Source organism: Hordeum vulgare, chromosome 7H (genome assembly GCF_904849725.1).
Source record: "Hordeum vulgare subsp. vulgare chromosome 7H, MorexV3_pseudomolecules_assembly, whole genome shotgun sequence".
In the NCBI taxonomy this organism is placed as follows: Eukaryota; Viridiplantae; Streptophyta; class Magnoliopsida; order Poales; family Poaceae; genus Hordeum; species Hordeum vulgare.
Genome location: NC_058524.1, coordinates 43,066,364 through 43,085,895, shown reverse-complemented (window position 1 = coordinate 43,085,895; position 19,532 = coordinate 43,066,364). Strand labels below are relative to the sequence as shown.

Sequence of the window (19,532 nt, the reverse complement as noted above, 5' to 3'; positions counted from 1 at the left end):
TAGAGCCCATGCACACATCTACCTTGGTAGAGAATTTGCCTCGTGACCTGATCTCGGATCAAAAAGAAATAGGGGTGAAACTCAAGAAAGACACGATTATCAAGGGCAATACGATGAACAAAGAGAAGGTTTTTGGATATTTGAGGAACATGTAAGATGTTTCTTAGATAAATTTTTGGATGGCGAGTATGAAAAATTGCATGACCTATATGATCAATCTTCATACCTTCACCGTTGGCATTGTGGACTTGATCATGACCTTGATACTTCTCGCTCATGGTCACCTTCTCAAGCTCACTAGTGCTGTGGTTTGTGGCTCCAGAATCTATGTACCAGTTTGTGTCAACACTATAGGAGGTGTCTGCCGCCGCTGCAACCTTTTTACGGGAATTGTTCTCAGCATAGCGCGAGTCAAAGTCCTTGGCAATATGATTATTTTTCTTACATATTTGACACTTTTTCGTATTCCTCATATCCTTGAAAGGGGTGCCCCTGTTGTTGTTGTAGTAAGGATGCCTGTTGTTGCCGCCGCCACCACCATTACCGTTGTTGCTCGAGTTGTAGTTGCCGCCGCCACCACCGTTGTTGTGGTAGCTGCTGCCATTGTTGTTGTGGAAGCCGCCGCCGTTGTTGTAGCAACGGCCGCTGCATCCATCTTGTGATCCACCGCTCCCACTACCCGTGTTGGAGTTACGGTCGTTCCTGGAGTTATTGCCACGTCCACGAGACACATCGTTTCCAAATGATTTGAACGTGCCTGGCCCAGTCCCCTGGAACATCCCAACACGCTGGTCGAAGTTGGCGATTATGCCGAAGAGATCTTCCACCGAGAGGGGCTCAGTGCGTACATCCAGCACTGACATCGGCGGCTGGTAGTCCATGTCGAGCGCTGCAATAATAAAGGAAAGAAGTTCTTCTTCCGTTATGGGTTTTCCGGCTGCAACCAGTTCGTCAGCTAGGGCCCTCAACTGACCAATGTATGTGGTGGCACTCTGAGTTCCTTTCTATGCATTGGAGAGGGATATGCGACAATTGTTTGCTTTGGAGCAGGATTGAGTGATGAACATGTTTGCTAGAGCAGACCATATTGCATAGGATGTTTCTAAGGAGGCGACTTGAACAAGGACCTCTTTTGAGAGAATCCGTAGCAGGAAGGCTACGATCTGCTGATCTTGGATCAGCCATGGCTTGTAGGCAGGGTTTGGAACATATTGCTCCTTTCCTTCTGAGTTCTTGGTGATAATGGTTTTGCTAGGTTGTGGTGTGGTTTGATCTATATACCCATATAGCCTGGGACCCATGATTCAGGAGCGGGTTTTGGCTTTCCATTGGATGTAGTTGGTTCTTGTGAGAGGCTCGGATGTGGTGTTGGTAAGAGAAATGGATGTAACTTGGCTTGAAGACATGGTTTGGTTCGAGGGAGGAGATGATCTGGAGATGGGTTTCGGCGAGATGGAGCTGATGCTAGATGTGCCGAAAGAGGGGGGCTCTAATACCATGTAAAATATGTTGGAAGGGTCTCAACACTCATACAAAGGGCCGCGTGGGTTTATGTTGATTGGGAGAGACCCATCTCTCAATAGGTTATATATTTGTAGAGATATTACAGGGAGGTTTAAGAGGATAGAAATAAACCAAATCTAACTTAAAAACTAACAAACCCCGTGACAAACTTGGCGCACAAGGCCTCATAATATCTGAATATATTATGTTTAACATCCAGAACAAGGCCCGTCCGTCGAATTAGCCTGCTTTGTTGTTTTTTACTCACTTATTTGAAGCTCCTCTCTAATCTCAACCGTACAAAGTATTTTGTGTTCACCATAACTTGTTTTACAACTGCCTCGTTTAGGCAACAGATAGTTTCAAGTTTGTATTCTGCAGCACTCAAAGCATAAGATGATGTTTATTTTTCTTATTGACGATTTTGAGTTGTTGTACCATTAGGCGTGTATGCTTGTTCATGTGCAGAAGTTAATGTTTTAACATAATTTCATTTGCTTGTCTCATGGCATGCTTTGGTGTGTGCAGCTTAAGCGCTAATTAAACTGAAGCTACTTATTCTTACTATATATCAAACCACTATGGCAGCCAAGAAAAATGGCCAGGATAAAGTGATTTTTATTGCGATTAGATTTAGTCCGCTAGCCATGGTCATATGCTTTGCTAATGTAGTGATGTTCCAGTCAAAGTTATCTGCTTGACTTGATTCTTGATTTTCTCCCTATGCAGTTGGATTTGGAGAAAGGAATGATGGACTGCCTTTAGGCAAAATATAAGTTTGTAGAGCCATTGTTTTGCCATGAATTGTCTTATTTGGATGTCTGCTATCATTTTTCATGTGTGTGTTGAACTTCATAATACTTTGCTGACAAACCCGGCCTTGTTATGAAGGTACTCTGTGTATCACTGATTGTGTTATGGGCTTATGGCTGAGCTTGAGTAGTTAGGACAAAAATATCATGTGGCTTTGAGGTATATCATGCCCAATAATTGCTGTAATAGTTGGTGAACTGTCTCGCATTATTGTGCTAGTTGTACATATGTGTGATTAGTGTTTGGTATTACCATTTTTCTATCCATTAACACTTGACTTTTATTTCTTGTCATTCCCCGTGTCACAGAATTGCTAAGGACCCTAGGTTCTAGAGACGAGCATGCACACACAAGGGAACTTATGGTGATGACTGTATCATTGTGAGAATTATTTAGGTAGGGTTCTGCCTCATTGAATTAGTTTTTGTGTACTTAGAGTGGAGGCACAAACAATATTTGTGAAGTTTAGGAGGTTGATGATTGCTCTTTTTAGCGGACTATACCTGTATAATCTCCATAAGTATGTCAATGATATGAAGACCATGTTCTTTTGGCGTTGCAAACTTGCAAGTAGAATCATTTACAACGAAAATTTGGATGTATAGGTGATCATTAAAGATCAAAACTATAATATTTTGATTTCTTTTATGATGCTTTTGAATAGCAAAGTAGCACGCTTTTCCTTTCTCCAAAGAGTTGTTAGTTGATTTTCCTTCTTCATTTGTGGTATCGAAATTACTTCCAAGGTGAATGAATATGTAATGCATGTGAGAAGAACCTCTTTGTGCCCCTGCTTTGTACTGTCTCGAGTGCATCAATTGTGACCAAGCAAGAACATATTATCAAGGGATTTTTATTTCTGTGCCCCTCGTTCGTTAGTTCTACTCATTCATCCCCACGCTCTTAACTTTTACTCACTTTTCCCCACTCCCTTGCTCGCAACCCTCAGAACAGGTTACAACGGACGTTGCCGTCGGGTCAGTGCTTTGACCGTTAACTTTGACGAGTGGGGCCGCGTAGGGCGCATGCAACTGACCGCGGTCGTGGGGTAGCACATGTCAATGGGGGTAGTCGATGGGACATGCCCGAAACGTCCCATCGTATAAAGACGAGGAACCACCTCCCAGCGCATCGCCCCTACCATTTCCCCCAAATCCCCTCCCTGCCGCATCGTCTTCCTCTTCCCAACCGACATCATCTCACTCTCCTCCACTGCCGTCTCGTTGTCTCCCACTGCATCCTCTTCCTCACCTTCATCGCCTCCATCTATCCGATGGCGGAAGCTCATGGCGACGCCGTCGCAACAGCCGGAGATGTAGTGGAGTTGCAGGGCGTGGTGACCGCGGATGAAGTGAAGGATGTTGGTGGCGTCCATGGCGGTGCCGGGAAACTCGCAACCGCTGCAGATGTGAAGAAGGAGGTGGCGGTCTCCGCCTCAGTGCTGCTGGAGCAGAAGGTGACGGCGTCAAGCGGCGCAGTCCATTCCGATACCCGCGATGCGCAACCTGGCGAGGAGCAGGAGGTATTTGCACTTGCTTGTTAGTTGCAATATTTAGGATATTAGCTTGTAGAGTTAGTTGCATTGGTTAGAATGTGATTCATACGGTAGTACAGATGGTTAGAGTAGTTGGTTTGACGGATGGGCCAGGGTTTTCTATATGGGGGGATGGGGGTTTTTTCGTTGCGAAAATGCTAGATAGATGTGTATGAGAGATAGGGATCTCTGTGCTTCAATGCTACACATATGTATACTTATTAGATTTGTTTTTAATGCTACACAAACTGGGTTTTAATGCTACACAGACATGTATGCTTATTAGATTGGGTCCTTATTAGATTTGTTTTTGAATGCTACGCATATTAGGGTTTTGAATGTCATATGCCCAAATGGAATCCATTGATTAAGAAGTTATTTGATTCATTAGTATATAAATTTGTCCATAATATGTAGTTATATTAGCTCTGTTGTTCAATGTGTGTGCATGACAATGGAAAATGCAAATAACCCTAGTATATTAGCCCTATGATCAATGTGTCATGTGTGCATCTCTAAATTTTCAATTGGCTTCTGTATTTACTAGTGATGGATGTAATTATATATTCAGGAGGATGATGGATGGGGAAAAAAGAGGAAACTGGCCTTTACTGGGTTCGACCCGTACGATCTAGAGTATAGTGACGACGAAGAATATGAGGTAAGCCTACTTGAAATTTAGATTGTTCATTTAGTTCCTTCGACATGGTGTATATGAATATGTAATGTATTAATGCAATTCATTTATGTGTGCAGTATGATTCTGGAGAAGATGTGTACAAGGGAACTTCAAGTTCTTCAAAGCGAAGGAGGTGGAGAAGATCAAGGCCAAGGGAGTTGCTTCCTTCTTCAACCGCAAGATCAAGAAGTGGCGCTGCCCCTACTGCACCACCAAGCCAACGCCTAAGGATGGCCGCTTCGATCACCTTGTGTGTCATGCAGAGGTTGTAGCGATTCGCGGGGAAGACTACATGATCAGGGGACAACATGCTGCCCTCGCGAAGGCACTGACTCCGGTGTGATGTGATGATGTGATGAACTGAATGGGGCAGTGATGACCCACAAGTATAGGGGATCAATCGTAGTCCTTTCGATAAGTAAGAGTGTCGAACCCAACGAGGAGCAGAAGGCTCTCATAAACGGATTTCAGCAACGTAGTAATTGTAAGCACTGAAAGTAGCGGTAACAAGTGATTGTGTAGCGAGGTGAAACATAGCGAGAAAAAAGTAACAAGTAACAAGTAGTAGAAATGGTGCAGCAAGTGGACCAATCCCTTTTGTAGCAAGGGACAAGCCTGAACAAAGTCTTATAGGAGGAAAAATGCTCCCGAGGATACACGGGAATTTTTGTCATGCTAGTTTCATCATGTTCATATGATTCGCGTTTGTTACTTTGATAGTTTGATATGTGGGTGGACCGATGCTTGGGTACTTCCCTTACTTGGACAAGCATCCCACTTATGATTAACCTCTCTCGCAAGCATCCGCAACTACAAAAGAAGAATTAAGACAAAGTCTAACCATAGCATTAAACTAGTGGATCCAAATCAGCCCCTCACGAAGCAACACATAGACTGGGGTTTAAGCTTCTGTCACTCCAGCAACCCATCATCTACTTACTACTTCCCAATGCCTTCCTCTAGGCCCAAATATGGTGAAGTGTTATGTAGTCAACGTTCACATAACACCACTAGAGGAAAAACAACATACAACATATAAAAATACCGAACGAATATCAAATTCATATGACTATTATCAGCATGACTTATCCCATGTCCTCAGGAACAAAAGTAACTACTCACAAGACATAATCATAATCATGACCAGTGGTGTAATGAATAGCATCAAGGATCTGAACATAAACTCTTCCACCAAGTAATCCAACTAGCATCGACTACAAAGAGTAATCCACACTACTAGCAACCTTACAACTACCAATCGGAGTTGCAAGACGAAGATTGGTTACAAGAGATGAACTAGGGATTGGAGAGGAGATGGTGCTGATGAAGATGTTGATGAACATGCCTCCCCTCCGACGAGAGGAGTGTTGGTGATGACGATGGCGACGATTTCCCCCTCCGGGAGGGAAGTTTCCCCGGCAGGATCGTCCTCCCGGAGCTCTAGATTGCATCTGCTCAAGTTCCGCCTCGTGGCGGCGGCGAAACCACGAAAAAGCTCCCGATTGATTTTTTTCCAGACCAGGACGCTTCATATAGCAAAAGACGGGGGCTAGTGGGCCTTTAGGCAGCCCACAAGCCTGCTGTGCGCCACCAGGGGGTGGTGGCGGTGGGCAAGCTTGTGGAGCCCTGGTGGCCCCCCTCCGGTAGTTCTTTCGCCCAGTATTTTTAATATATTCTAGAAAAAATCCACGTAAATTTTCAGGGCATTTGGAGACGTGCAAAATAGTGGACTAGGATTTGCTCCTTTTCTAGTCCAGAATTCCAGCTGCCTGAATTCTCCCTCTTCAAATAAACCTTGCAAAATAAGAGAGAAAAGGCATAAATATGGTACCACAAGTAATATAAAAGCCCAAAAATAAATAAATATCAACATGAAAGCATGATGTAAAATGGACGTATCAACTCCCCCAAGCTTAGACCTCGCTTGTCCTCAAGCGAAAACCAAGTTCCATAAACATGTCCACATGTTGAGGGACGAAGGTGTCGATAAAACATAATACAGACATGAGGGCATCATGATCACACATAGGACAACAATATATCATAAAGATTCTTATGGGAAAGTAACAATTCCTTCACAAAGCAAAGCATGAAGCAAAAACCTTACCGAGAAGTAACCAACAATAGTCCATAGTCAATGAAGCAATTGCAATTTATCACAACATCAGAAAGAGTCAAATAAGAGCTTGCAAGGCAAACCAACATACTCAATCATCTCTTTCATTTTCCACAATTGTTACAACTCATGTGGTACTCATGGTGTCAAAGTTTCAGCTGGACACAGAGGAAGATAGGGGCTTATAGCTTTGCCTCCCAACGGTTTACCTCAAGGGTAAAGTCAACAACAATAAAGCATAAGTACTCAACTCCAAGTTGATATATGAATATAGATCTTTCCTAAACATGTGACGGTAGCCAAGACAAAGGCGAAAAGGGAATTGGTGAAGATCACCATGACTCTTAGAAGGGTAAAAAGTAAAGGTACAAGATTGGCCCTTCGCAGAGGGAAGCAGAGGTTGTCATGCGCTTTTGAGGTTTGAATGCCTGTCCCCTTAGTGCGGAGGAACATTACTTTATATTGCCTCTTGTGATAAAGAACTTTATTATGCAGTCTGTCGCTTTTATGTCTTCCTCATCACAGGTTCGTACAAATCTTATTTTCCACACACTAATAGATCATACATATTAGAGAGCAATTTTTATTGCTTGCACCGATGACAACTTACTTGAAGGATTTTATTTAATCCATATGTAGGTATGGTGGACTCTCATGGCAAAACTGGTTGGAGGTTTATGGATGCACAAGTAGTATCTCTACTTGGTGCGGGAGTTTTGGCTAATATGAGGTGGAAGCAATCATTACATGCTAAGGGATCTCTAACCATATAACATTGTTTGGAACCAAGCAAACACAATTCATTATGTTGTCTTCCTTGTCCAACATCTACTCCTAGGCATGTAATAGTTTGGTGGGTGCTCACAATTGTAAAAAGTGTCTAAGATAATATATTTATATGTGAACCTCTCTTTCCTTATTACTTATTATTAATTGCAACAATGACTGAGGTCTATGTTGATTTATTCTCAACAAGTTTCAATCATCATACGTGTCATAAGTGAAGTTATCACATTCCATAAGATCGTCTCATGATCTTTCATGCTATCGTTCTTTTCATACTTTTGATCATGGCACAAAGCAAAGGCCTTGACTAAGACACTCTTTATTATATAGCTCGTAAGCTCGAGTACAACAGGGGAGAGACAAAAGCTAAAGACTCAAACTAAAAACTAAAGACTTATTCCTCTGAAAGAAGAAATAAAAACTGAAAAGGAAAGAACTAAAACAAAGGTAAAACCAAAAGATATAAAGGTGATACGATACCAGGGCAACTCCCCCAAGCTTGGCAGAAACCAAGGGGATTGCCCATACCAATGCTTAGTGGTCTTCCTTTGGTGGTGATGGTGGTGTTGTTGTCGCCTTTGATTCCAAGAGAGCTATCAATCTTTGATTTATACCTTTGAGATCTGTGACATGGTTTTCCAGCAAAACAACTTCACGAGAAAGAGAAATATTGCGAGCACGAGTTGTTTCGCAAAACCTCAAGAGTACAATCAAGGATGGAGACAGCACGTGGATGAAGGGTTGGAGAAAATCTACTCCTTCAACGGCTTCAATGTTGAACATAGGTTGAACTTCCTCCCTAGCTTGGGTTTTCTCCTTAGCTTGGTCCCTGGCTTCCGTGACTTCTACTCTTTTCATATCAGCATCTACTTCCTCATGAACTTGGTGAAGATCATTCTCCCCAATAGATTCCTGAGACATCTTTGCTCTAAATCTGCGGCAGACAACAAGCTCGAAACGAAAACAGAGGAAAACTACGCGATACGGAGATCAAAACCTTCGGGCGACTATATATTGATTTTTTCTGGGCCAGAAGGAGTCCTCCACAAGAAAACGGAGTCCGGGAGGCACACGAGGTGCCCACAAGCTTTCCCACCGCCACCAGGGGGGTGGTAGCGGAGTGGGCCCTTGTGGCTGCCTCGTTCGCTCTCCGGACTGCTTTTTATTTTTCTAATTTTCCAAAAATTCCAAAACTGAGGAAATTTCCTATTGGAAAAGTATCGGAGTCCAATTTCTTGCCGAAATAGATACATCTTCGTTTTCAAGGTCTAAAATAGGCTGATAAACATCCCTTATGTACTCCTCTGGAGTTATGACATTGATGATATTGGTCTCAACATTTATGGGAGTACCAGAGATGTAATGCTTGATTCTTTGCCCATTTACCACTCTAGGAAAATTTCCTTCCGTGTTATTGATTTTGATGACACCGGAACGATATACTTCCTCAACAACATAGGGACCTTCCCATTTAGAGAGAAACTTGCGTGCAAAGAATCTCAAACGAGAATTGTATAGCTAGACATAATCACCTACATTGAACTCTCGTTTCTGTATTCGTTTGTCGTGCCATCTCTTAGCCTTTTCCTTGAACAACCTGGCATTCTCATATGCCTGGGCTCTCCATTCATCTAACGAACTGATATCAAACAACCGCTTCTCACAGGCAAGTTTGAAATCAAAGTTGAGCTCTTTGATTGCCCAATAAGCTTTGTGTTCTAGCTCAAGAGGTAAATGACAGGCTTTACCGTAAACCATTTTATACGGTGACATGCCCATGGGATTCTTATAAGCAGTCCTATAAGCCCATAGTGCATCGTCAAGTTTGCTTGACCAGTTCTTTCGAGATCTATTGACGGTCTTTTGTAAGATCAACTTGATCTCCCTATTACTCAACTCCACTTGACCACTATACTGAGGATGATAAGGAGATGCAACTCTATGGTTGACATCATACTTAGCTAGCATCTTGCAGAAAACACCATGAATGAAGTGTGAACCGCCATCAGTCATCAAGTATCTAGGGACTCCAAATCCTGGGAATATGACTTCTTTAAGCATCTTAATAGAGGTGTGGCGATCAGCATTTTTAGTGGGGATAGCTTCTACCCACTTAGTAACGTAATCCACAACAACCAAGATGTGAGTGTACCCATTGGAACTCGGGAAGGGTCCCATATAATCAAAGCCCCAGACATCAAATGGTTCAATGACAAGTGAATAGTTCATAGGCATTTCCTGACACTTACTGATGTTCCCTATCCTTTGGCATTCGTCACAAGACAAGACAAACTTACGAGCATCCTTGAAGAGAGTGGGCCAATAGAAACCTGATTGCAATACCTTATGGGCAGTTCTATCTCCAGCATGGTGTCCTCCGTAGGCTTCGGAATGACACTTCTGCAGGATCTGTCCATTTCATGTTCAGGCACACCACATGTAATAACACCATCCACTCCTTCCTTATAAAGGTGAGGATCATCCCAAAAGTAGTGTCTCAAATCAAAGAAGAATTTCTTCTTTTGTTGATAGGTGAAACTGGGTGGTATGTATTTGGCTACGATATAGTTTGCATAATCGGCATACCACGGTGCACTATGTGAAGTGCGGATGACATTTAGTTGCTCATCAGGAAAGTTGTCATCAATTGGTAGTGGGTCATCAAGGACATTCTCTAGCCTAGACAAGTTATCTGCTACAGGGTTATCAGCACCCTTTTGGTCAACGACGTGCAAATCAAATTCCTGTAGCAGGAGAACCCATCTGATCAGCCTAGGCTTAGAGTCCTTCTTCTGCATAAGGTACTTAATAGTAGCATGATCAGAGTGAATAGTGACTTTGGAGTCAACTATGTAAGATCTGAACTTTTCACATGCAAACACGAGTGCTAAAAATTCCTTCTCCGTAGTGGCATAGTTTCTTTGGGCACTGTCTAGAGTTTTACTAGCGTAGTGAATGACATTCAACTTCTTGTCAACTCTTTGTCCTAGAACAGCACCAACAGCATAATCACTAGCGTCGCACATGATTTCAAAGGGCAAGTTCCAGTCAGGTGGTTGAACAATAGGTGCGGTTATCAAAGCCTTCTTAAGTATTTCAAAGGCTTCCTCACAATCCTCATCAAAAACAAAAGGAACATCCTTCTACAAGAGGTTGGTAAGAGGCCTAGAAATCTTAGAGAAGTCTTTAATGAACCTTCTAAACAAACCAGGATGACCTAGGAAACTTCGTATACCTCTGATATCTGTGGGGCAAGGCATTTTCTCAATTGCATCAACCTTAGCCTTATCAACTTCAATGCCTCTTTCAGAGATTTTGTGTCCTAAGACGATACCTTCATTAACCATAAAGTGGCACTTCTCCCAATTCAAGACGAGGTTGGTTTCTTCGCATCTCTGTAAGACTCGATCAAGGTTGCTGAGGCAATCATCAAAGGAAGACCCGTAAACGGAGAAGTCATCCATGAAAACCTCGACAATCTTTTCACAGAAGTCAGAGAATATAGCCATCATACATCTTTGGAAGGTGGCAGGTGCATTACATAAGCCAAAAGGCGTACGTCTATAGGAAAAGGTACCAAAAGGGCAGGTGAAAGTGGTTTTCTCTTGATCAGATTGTGCAACAGGTATCTGCGAGAAACCTGAATAACCGTCTAGAAAGCAGAAGTGAGTGTGCTTTGATAGCCTTTCTAGCATTTGGTCGATGAACGACAAAGGATAATGATCTTTCCTGGTTGCCTTGTTCAGTTTCCGGAAGTCTATCACCATTCTATAGCTGGTAATAATCCTTTGTGGGATTAGTTCATCCTTATCATTAGGAACGACGGTGATACCTCCCTTCTTAGGTACGCAATGTACTGGACTTACCCAATCACTTTGAGCAACAGGATAAATGATTCCTGCTCCCATAAGCTTTAATATTTCTTTTCTAACGACTTCTTTCATCTTAGGATTTAATCTCCTTTGATGATCAGCAACTGGTTTAAAGTCAGGATCGGTTTTAATCTTGTGCTGACATAGAGTAGGACTAATACCCTTAAGATCATCAAGAGTATATCCAATAGCAGCTCGGTGCTTCCTTAGAGTTTTTAGTAACTTCTTCTCTTCGCGCTCTGAGAGGAGAGCACTAATAATGATAGGATATATCTCCTTCTCATCAATATAGGCATACTTAAGAGTATCAGGCAACTGTTTAAGGTCGAACACAGGATCACCCTTTGGTGGGGGAGGATCCCCAAGCAGTTCAACAGGCAGATTATTCTTGAGAATAGGATATTGTTCTAAGATAATTTTATCAATCTCATCTCTCTCCTCCATATGCATATCATTTTCATGCTCAAGCAGATATTGCTCTAAAGGATCCGTAGGAGGTACGGCAATAGAGGCAAGAGCAATGATTTCATCTCTACCAGATGACTCTCTTTCATGGGTATGTCTTCCAAACTTGGAGAAGTTAAATTCATGAGACACACCCTCGAAACTAACTGTGGCGGTCTGCTTAATGCAATCAATGTGAGCATTGATAGTGTTGATAAAGGGTCTACCGAATATGATGGGACAAAAGCTATCTTGTGCAGTACCAAGGACGAGGAAATCAGTAGGATACTTCGTCTGACCACATAGGACTTCTACTTCTCTCACAATTCCCAGAGGGCAGATAGTGTCTCTATTAGCTAGCGTAATAGTGACATCAATGGGTTCTAACTCAGCAGGTGCAATCTCATCTTTGATTTCATCATTTAGAGAATGGGGTATTGCACTAAAACTAGCTACCATATCACATAAACCATGGTAACAGTGATCTCCTATCTTAACACAAACAACGGGCAGGCCACCTACATGTCCGTGTTTGTCTTTCGTGTGAGGTTTAGCAATTCTAGCGGAGTCCTCACAGAATTTGACAACATGCCCGTCTATGTCTTCGGCTAAGAGATCTTTGATAATAGCAACACTAGGTTCAACTCTAATCTCCTCAGGGGGTGGAAGTGGTCTAATGTAACCCCTACGTATCATAGTTGGAGCTTTAGAATAATCCTTTATCCTAGCAGGGTATGGTGGTTTCTGAGTGTAAGCACAAGGAACAACAAGATCACTAAAAGCTATGATTTTCTCCTCAACTAGATTGGTTTTGCCTATGTTGCTTTCTATATGAGGATGATATTTAAACCACTTCTCTTTGGGAAGATCAACACGAGCAGCAAAATATTCACATAGAGAAGCTACTATCTCAGAGTCAAGTCCATACTTAGTGCTAAAATCTCTAGAAGTGTTTGTCTCAACAACAGATTTAACGCAACCAAACTGGAAATTCATACCTGAGTCCTTACCTTCCTCCAGCTCCCAATCTTCAAAGTTGCATTTGATTCTCTCCAATAAATTCCACTTGTGATCAATATCCTTCTTCATAAAAGAACCGGCACAAGAAGTGTCAAGCATGGTACGATCTTCATGAGAAAGCCGAGCATAAAAGTTTTGAGTGATGATTTCTCTCGAGCGCTCATGATTGGGGCATGAATATAGCATTGATTTAAGCCTCCCCCAAGATTGAGCTATGCTTTCCCTGTCATGAGACCAAAAGTTATAAATAAAGTTCCGATCACGATGTACTAAATGCATAGGATAGAACTTTTGATGAAATTCCAATTTCAACCGATTGTAGCCCCATGATCCAGTATCATCACATAGCCTATACCATGTCAACGCCTTATCCTTCAAAGATAAAGGAAAGACTTTCTTCTTTACCTCATCCTCGGGCAAACCTGCAAGCTTAAATAAACCACAAACTTTATCTACATAGATTAGATGCAAGTCAGGATGTGAAGATCCATCTCCTGTGGGATTAGCCAGCAGTTTCTCAAGCATACCCGAAGGAATTTCATAAAAGATATTTTCAGTAGGTACCTCAGGTTGAGGAGCAACTCCTCGTGCTTCCGTTCGTGGTGAAGATACCCCGAACAAACTTCTCAAAGGAAGAGTTTCCATAGTGACAAGTGATAATAAATTTCAGCACAATATATAAATGTTTCCTTACCAATTTCCACTTACCAAAGGCGCTTCACTCCCCGGCAACGGCGCGAGAAAAGAGTCTTGATGACCCAGAAGTATAGGGGATCAATCGTAGTCCTTTCGATAAGTAAGAGTGTCAAATCCAACGAGGAGCAGAAGGCTCTCATAAACGGATTTCAGCAAGGTAGTAACTGCAAGCACTGAAAGTAGCGGTAACATGTGATTGTGTAGAGAGGTGAAACGTACCAAAAGTAACAAGTAACAAGTAGTAGCAATGGTGCAGCAAGTGGCACAATCCCTTTTGTAGCAAGGGACAAGCCTGAACAAAGTCTTATAGGAGGAAAAACGCTCCCGTGGACACACGGGAATTTCTGTCATGCTAGTTTCATCATGTTCATATGATTCGTGTTCGTTACTTTGATAGTTTGATATGTGGGTGGACCGGCGCTTGGGTACTGCCCTTACTTGGACAAGCATCCTACTTATGATTAACCTCTCTCGCAAGCATCCGCAACTACAAAAGAAGAATTAAGACAAAGTCTAACCATAGCATTAAACTAGTGGATCCAATATCAGCCCCTCACGAAGCAACGCATAGACTGGGGTTTAAGCTTCTGTCACTCCAGCAACCCATCATCTACTTACTACTTCCCAATGCCTTCGTCTAGGCCCAAATATGGTGAAGTGTTATGTAGTCGACATTCACATAACACCACTAGAGGAAAAACAACATACAACATATAAAAATACCGAACGAATATCAAATTTACATGACTATTATCAGCATGACTTATCCCATGTCCTCAGGAACAAAAGTAACTACTCACAAGACAAAATCATAATCATGACTAGAGGTGTAATGAATAGCATCAAAGATCTAAACATAAACTCTTCCACCAAGTAATCCAACTAGCATCGACTACAAAGAGTAATCAACACTACTTGCAACCTTACAAGTACCAATCGGAGTTGCGAGACGAAGATTGGTTACAAGAGATGAACTAGGGATTGGAGAGGAGATGGTGCTGATGAAGATGTTGATGAAGATGCCTCCCCTCTTACGAGAGGAGTGTTGGTGATGACGATGGCGACGATTTCCCCCTCCGGGAGGGAAGTTTCCCTGGCAGGATCGTCCTGCCGGAGCTCTAGATTGGATCTTCTCAAGTTCCTCCTTGTGGCGGCGGCGAAACCACGAAAAAGCTCCCGATTGATTTTTTCCAAACCAGGACGCTTCATATAGCAAAAGAGGGGGGCTAGTGGGCCTTCAGGCAGCCCACAAGCCTGCCCTGCGCCACCAGGGGGGTGGTGGCGGTGGGCAAGCTTGTGGAGCCCTGGTGGCCCCCCTCCGGTAGTTCTTTCGCCCAGTATTTTTAATATATTCCAGAAAAAATCCACGTAAATTTTTAGGGCATTTGGAGATGTGCATAATAGTGGACTAAGATTTGCTCCTTTTCCAGTCGAGAATTCCAGCTGCCTGAATTCTCCCTCTTCAAATAAACCTTGCAAAATAAGAGAGAAAAAGCATGAATATGGTACCACAAGTAATATAACAACCCAAAAAGCAATAAATATCAACATGAAAGCCTCATGGAAAATGGACATATCAGGCATCATGTTTTATCTTTATCTTTTGGGTTACTTTTGGTAAATTGAATGTGTCTATTTAAGATGTGATGAACTGAATCTATGATAGTAATGTATTAGGGTACCTAATGTATTATGGGAACCCATGTATTATGCTATCTATATTTGTCTATCCTTAAATTTTCCTCCGGTGTATGGTTACTTCTGTTTAGATATTTTTTGAATTAATCTTCATATTTTTAAATTTTATTTTGAAAAATATGCTTTAATATAAAACTATTAAAAACACGTTTAAAATATGAAAATGTAAAACTAGTTCAGATCCTTCTTATTCACTTTGAAACAAAGTTTTGGTGTTTTTTTTTAAATTTTTCAAAAACAGAATGTAGCCCTACCTCATCTCCTTGAACTCTATGAAATCTTGTAGGTGATAGCTCATATGTGTGAAGGTTTTCTCATGAAAATGACCATAGATTTTGTGTCCTTAAATTTGCTTGTGGTGTATGGTTACTTCTGTTTAGATGTTGTGAGCTATGAGTTTAGGTGTTGCAGTGATCACACATGTTGTTTCAGTGTTGCTTCACTGATTAGACATGCTGCAAAAAAACCTTGACAAACTATCTAGGGTAACTATCTATGTTTGTATAGGAGATCATGTGTGCAAAATTTGAGGTGATTTAGAGGATGTCAAAGAAATTTCAATTTTAGAAATGTGCTCCAAATGAGCTCCCAGGCTAGGGTAAACAACCCCATTTGTAATCAAGTTTTTCTGGACCTACTCTAAATGAGCCAAATGTTTTTTATTAACACATGTTCAATCTATATAGTGTAGATTTGAAGTCTCACTATTTTTTGAATTAATCTTCATATTTTTACATTTTCTTTTGAAAAATATGCTTTAATATAAAAACTATTAAAAACATGTTTAAAATATGAAAATGTAAAACTAAGTTAAGATCGTTCTTATTCACTTTGAAATAAAGCTTTGGCGATTTTTTTGATTTTTTTAAATTTTCCAAAAACAGAAGGTAACCCTACCTCATCTCCTTGAACTCTATGAAATCTTGTAGGTGATAGCTCATATGTGTGAAGGTTTTCTCATGAAAATGACCATAGACCAAGTTTATGATTTTTGGTTGGTAACATGTCACATAAGACAACATTGTGTGCAGGTTTCATATTTTTTTTGATTTTTTTTAAATTAATGGTGCTCATTTGACCTCAATCGTGCTAGCTAGGGTTTTGTCATGAAAATGACCATACACCAAGTTTAGTACTTTTCTCGTTAGTGTGTCTTATAAAACAACGAAGGGCGAATGTTTCATATTTTTTCGATTTTTTAAAATTAGTTATGCTTAGTCAAGGTTTTCATAACCCCGTTGACCAGCTCAAAACCCCTCTAAATCCCGCGGGGTTTCGCATAACCCTAGCTCCCAACGCCAGCCGTCCGACCACACCTTGGCGCCAAGCGACAACCCTCGGATGTGGTCTTCTAGAAGGAATTCGGTGGGCAGGCTGCGTGCAGCTCCGGGCCGTTGGATCACAAGGACGGCTCCACATCGTTGGATCGTGGGGCGATCCGCGAGAGGCGATTCCGTTGGTTGTGCTCGGCTGCTCGCCCACCACTCACTCCGCATCGTTTTTTTGCATCATTTTTTTGCATCGTTTTTTTGCATCATTTTTTTGCATCGTTTTTTGCGTCGTTTTTTTTGCATCGTTTTTTGCGTCGTTTTTTTTCATCATTTTTTGCATCGTGTATGAACGTGTGGCTCTTTCACATTTGACCCCGATCACAGTCCACTCATCAAACCAACCACAGTTTCCCTCGCCTGTACACTCCTGATGCCGTGGTGGGTGTGAAAATGGGGCGGTTTAGGGTTTAGGTTGCAATGGCTATTTAAGCCGGACGGACACTCCCCTCCCCCAGCCGTAGCTCTTCGCCTGCTCCGTTTTCCCGCCGGGACCCGAGCACTCCCCTCTCCCAGCCCATCATCCATGCCACCACGCCGCCAGTACTACACGATCGAAGAATGTCTCTACCTCCTTCGGCGGGCCCAAATCCGGAGGCAAGCGGGGATACCTCTAGAGGATTTCGGGGAGCCGGAGGAGGAGACGCCGTCACAGGATCCGGAGGTGGAGGCATCGCCGGAGGAGGAGGCGGCGCCGCAGGAGCCGGACGTGGAGGCGCCGCCGCAGGAGCCGGAAGTGGAGGCACCGCCGATCTACTATCTGTGGCCCGACCAAGTGGTGATCCTCAACTCCATCCGCTCGGAAGCAGCTGCGCAGGCCCGACGTCTTCGACAGCAGCAGATGCAGGCAACGCGGGCGGCGCTGGAGGAGGCACAGGTGGTGGCCCAGGAGGACCAGGCTCCCGCGCAGGCGGATCAAGCCATCTCCGACTACGAAGACGCATAGTGCACTAGATAGTACGTAGGATATATAGCATAGGCTTCCCTATATTGTATGCTTTCGTTATTATGCTCTCTGAGCTATGTTTGTTGATGCTTCAACATGTATGCTTTCGTTATTATGCTCTCTGAGCTATGTTTGTTGATGCTTCAAAAAATATATTACATGCTTTTTGTTGATGCTTCAAAGCCCTAAACCCTAAAATACGTAAAACCTAACCCTAAACGTAGAACTGCACCCTAGCCTTGGTTTGTGGCACTTGGAAGGTGGAGACGCGTGCGAGAAGAGAGGAACTAGTGGCAGCGACTCTCGCTGCGTCCGTGACAGCGCGCATGCAGGCAGCCTAGCTCGATCACATGGCATGCACAACAGGCTTCGCCGATTCGGTATCATGGCGGCGCACGTCGATCGGTATGCCCTAGAGTTTAATTGCCATGCTGAATTGATGCTGCGGTGGTCAAAGGCTGAGACAGTGTGAACTATGAATCGATCGAGGAGGCGACAGACGCTGCGTCCCGTGGCGGCTCACAAGAAGGCTGCATCCGTGGCGGGGCGCATCGATGCATGCAGGCAGGCGGTTCATGTCGCGCATGCATAGCTTTAATTGCCACGTTGAATAGACGCGAGTGGATCGGGGAGACAAGCGTGTGACATGAGACGAACCAGCAGCAGCGATCGTCCCTGCGTCCGTGGCGGCTAGCATGCAGAAAGAGGCCGGTTAGCGTACGTGGCAGCTCGTGTGCAGAAAGAGGGGAGGTCAGCGCATCATGGCGGCGGTCATCAGCGCATGGAGGCAGGCTAGCTACGTGCATCCATAACAGGCTCATGTCGTTACGGCGCGCAGGGCCCAACAACGACCGATGGAGGTAGGCTAGCTATACGTGCATGCATAGCAGGCTCATGTCGTTACGGCGCGCGCATGGCCCAACAATCTAACCACGGCCCAACGGGCTAACCACGACAACATCCGCCGCGACCCCACTCATCAGGTCCAACGGGGGACACAGTCAGCGCGGCCCCACTCGTCAGGGTTAACGGTCAAAGCACTGACCTGACGACATCCACCGTTTGTGACCTGTTCTGAGTGTTTCGGCCAAGGAAGTGGGGAAAAGTGATCAAAAGTTAAGAGCGTGGGGATGAATGAGTAGAGCTAACGAACAAGGGGCACAGAAAAAAAGCCCTATTATCAATACATGTGTCCTAGGAAGCGTGCAGTCAGAATTCTCTATCTTTGACCATTGATTGATAAAGATATATTTAGATTTGTTAAGATAGAAAATGTACCATAAAATGTGTCATGAAGAATGGATTCACAATATATATTTTTATAATTATTCAGACACATATTCATCGAAAAACAAAGGTCAAATATGCTTCAGTTTGCTTGTTAGTAATACCTTCATTATTGCTTTGTATTACATAAGTTCATCTTTAGATGGCCAGTCAATAGTCATTTGGGTCTATGTTACCTTTTATGTCAAACATTGGGTTCAGGTGTAATCATTTGAAACACATGTTTTCTGTAACAGCACAAATGCTACATTGTTGCCACTTGCGATAGAGATTTAAAGAGGAGAATACAAAAGGTATACTTGCTTCCTTAAAGCTCAGCACCAGGACTTTGAAGTGATGCCCTTACACAGATAATGTGTACATGTTGTCGATTTGGCAGATTCCTGGTGTTCCAATCATGTAAATCACCCAACACAGGTACACGATAGAACGACTCCCTGAAGCCACATAATAGCTTGCTCTAGTGAAAGTTTCTGTTCACTGTTATGTCTGTTTATCTTATTTTGTTTTGCTGTGGTAAAGCCAGGACCTAACTCATCCGTTGGTATCTTATGCAGCACCAAGAATCTGATTAGTCATGAGTTGGTACCATGGCGACTTCACAAAAATCAGCACTCTAAGTATCGTTGTGTAGTTAGACTAACAACATCACACTTGCCCGAGTTCCTTGATTCAGGATGGATATGAGTACTGCCGTGCTGAATCAAGCTGAATGTAACCACCTCAAAACCGTGTACCAACCTCCTTAGGGCATCATTTTCATAATTTTTGAAAGAAACTTTAGGATAAAATTTATCATTGTCTTTTGTT

The 19,532-nt window shown here is 42.9% G+C and overlaps 1 pseudogene; it reads left to right on the top strand.

Annotated features, from left to right (window-relative positions):
- The window catches only part of LOC123408200, a 106,040-nt pseudogene extending 86,867 nt beyond the window's left edge, over positions 1 to 19,173 (top strand).
- Positions 19,174 to 19,532: the final 359 nt, after the last annotated feature.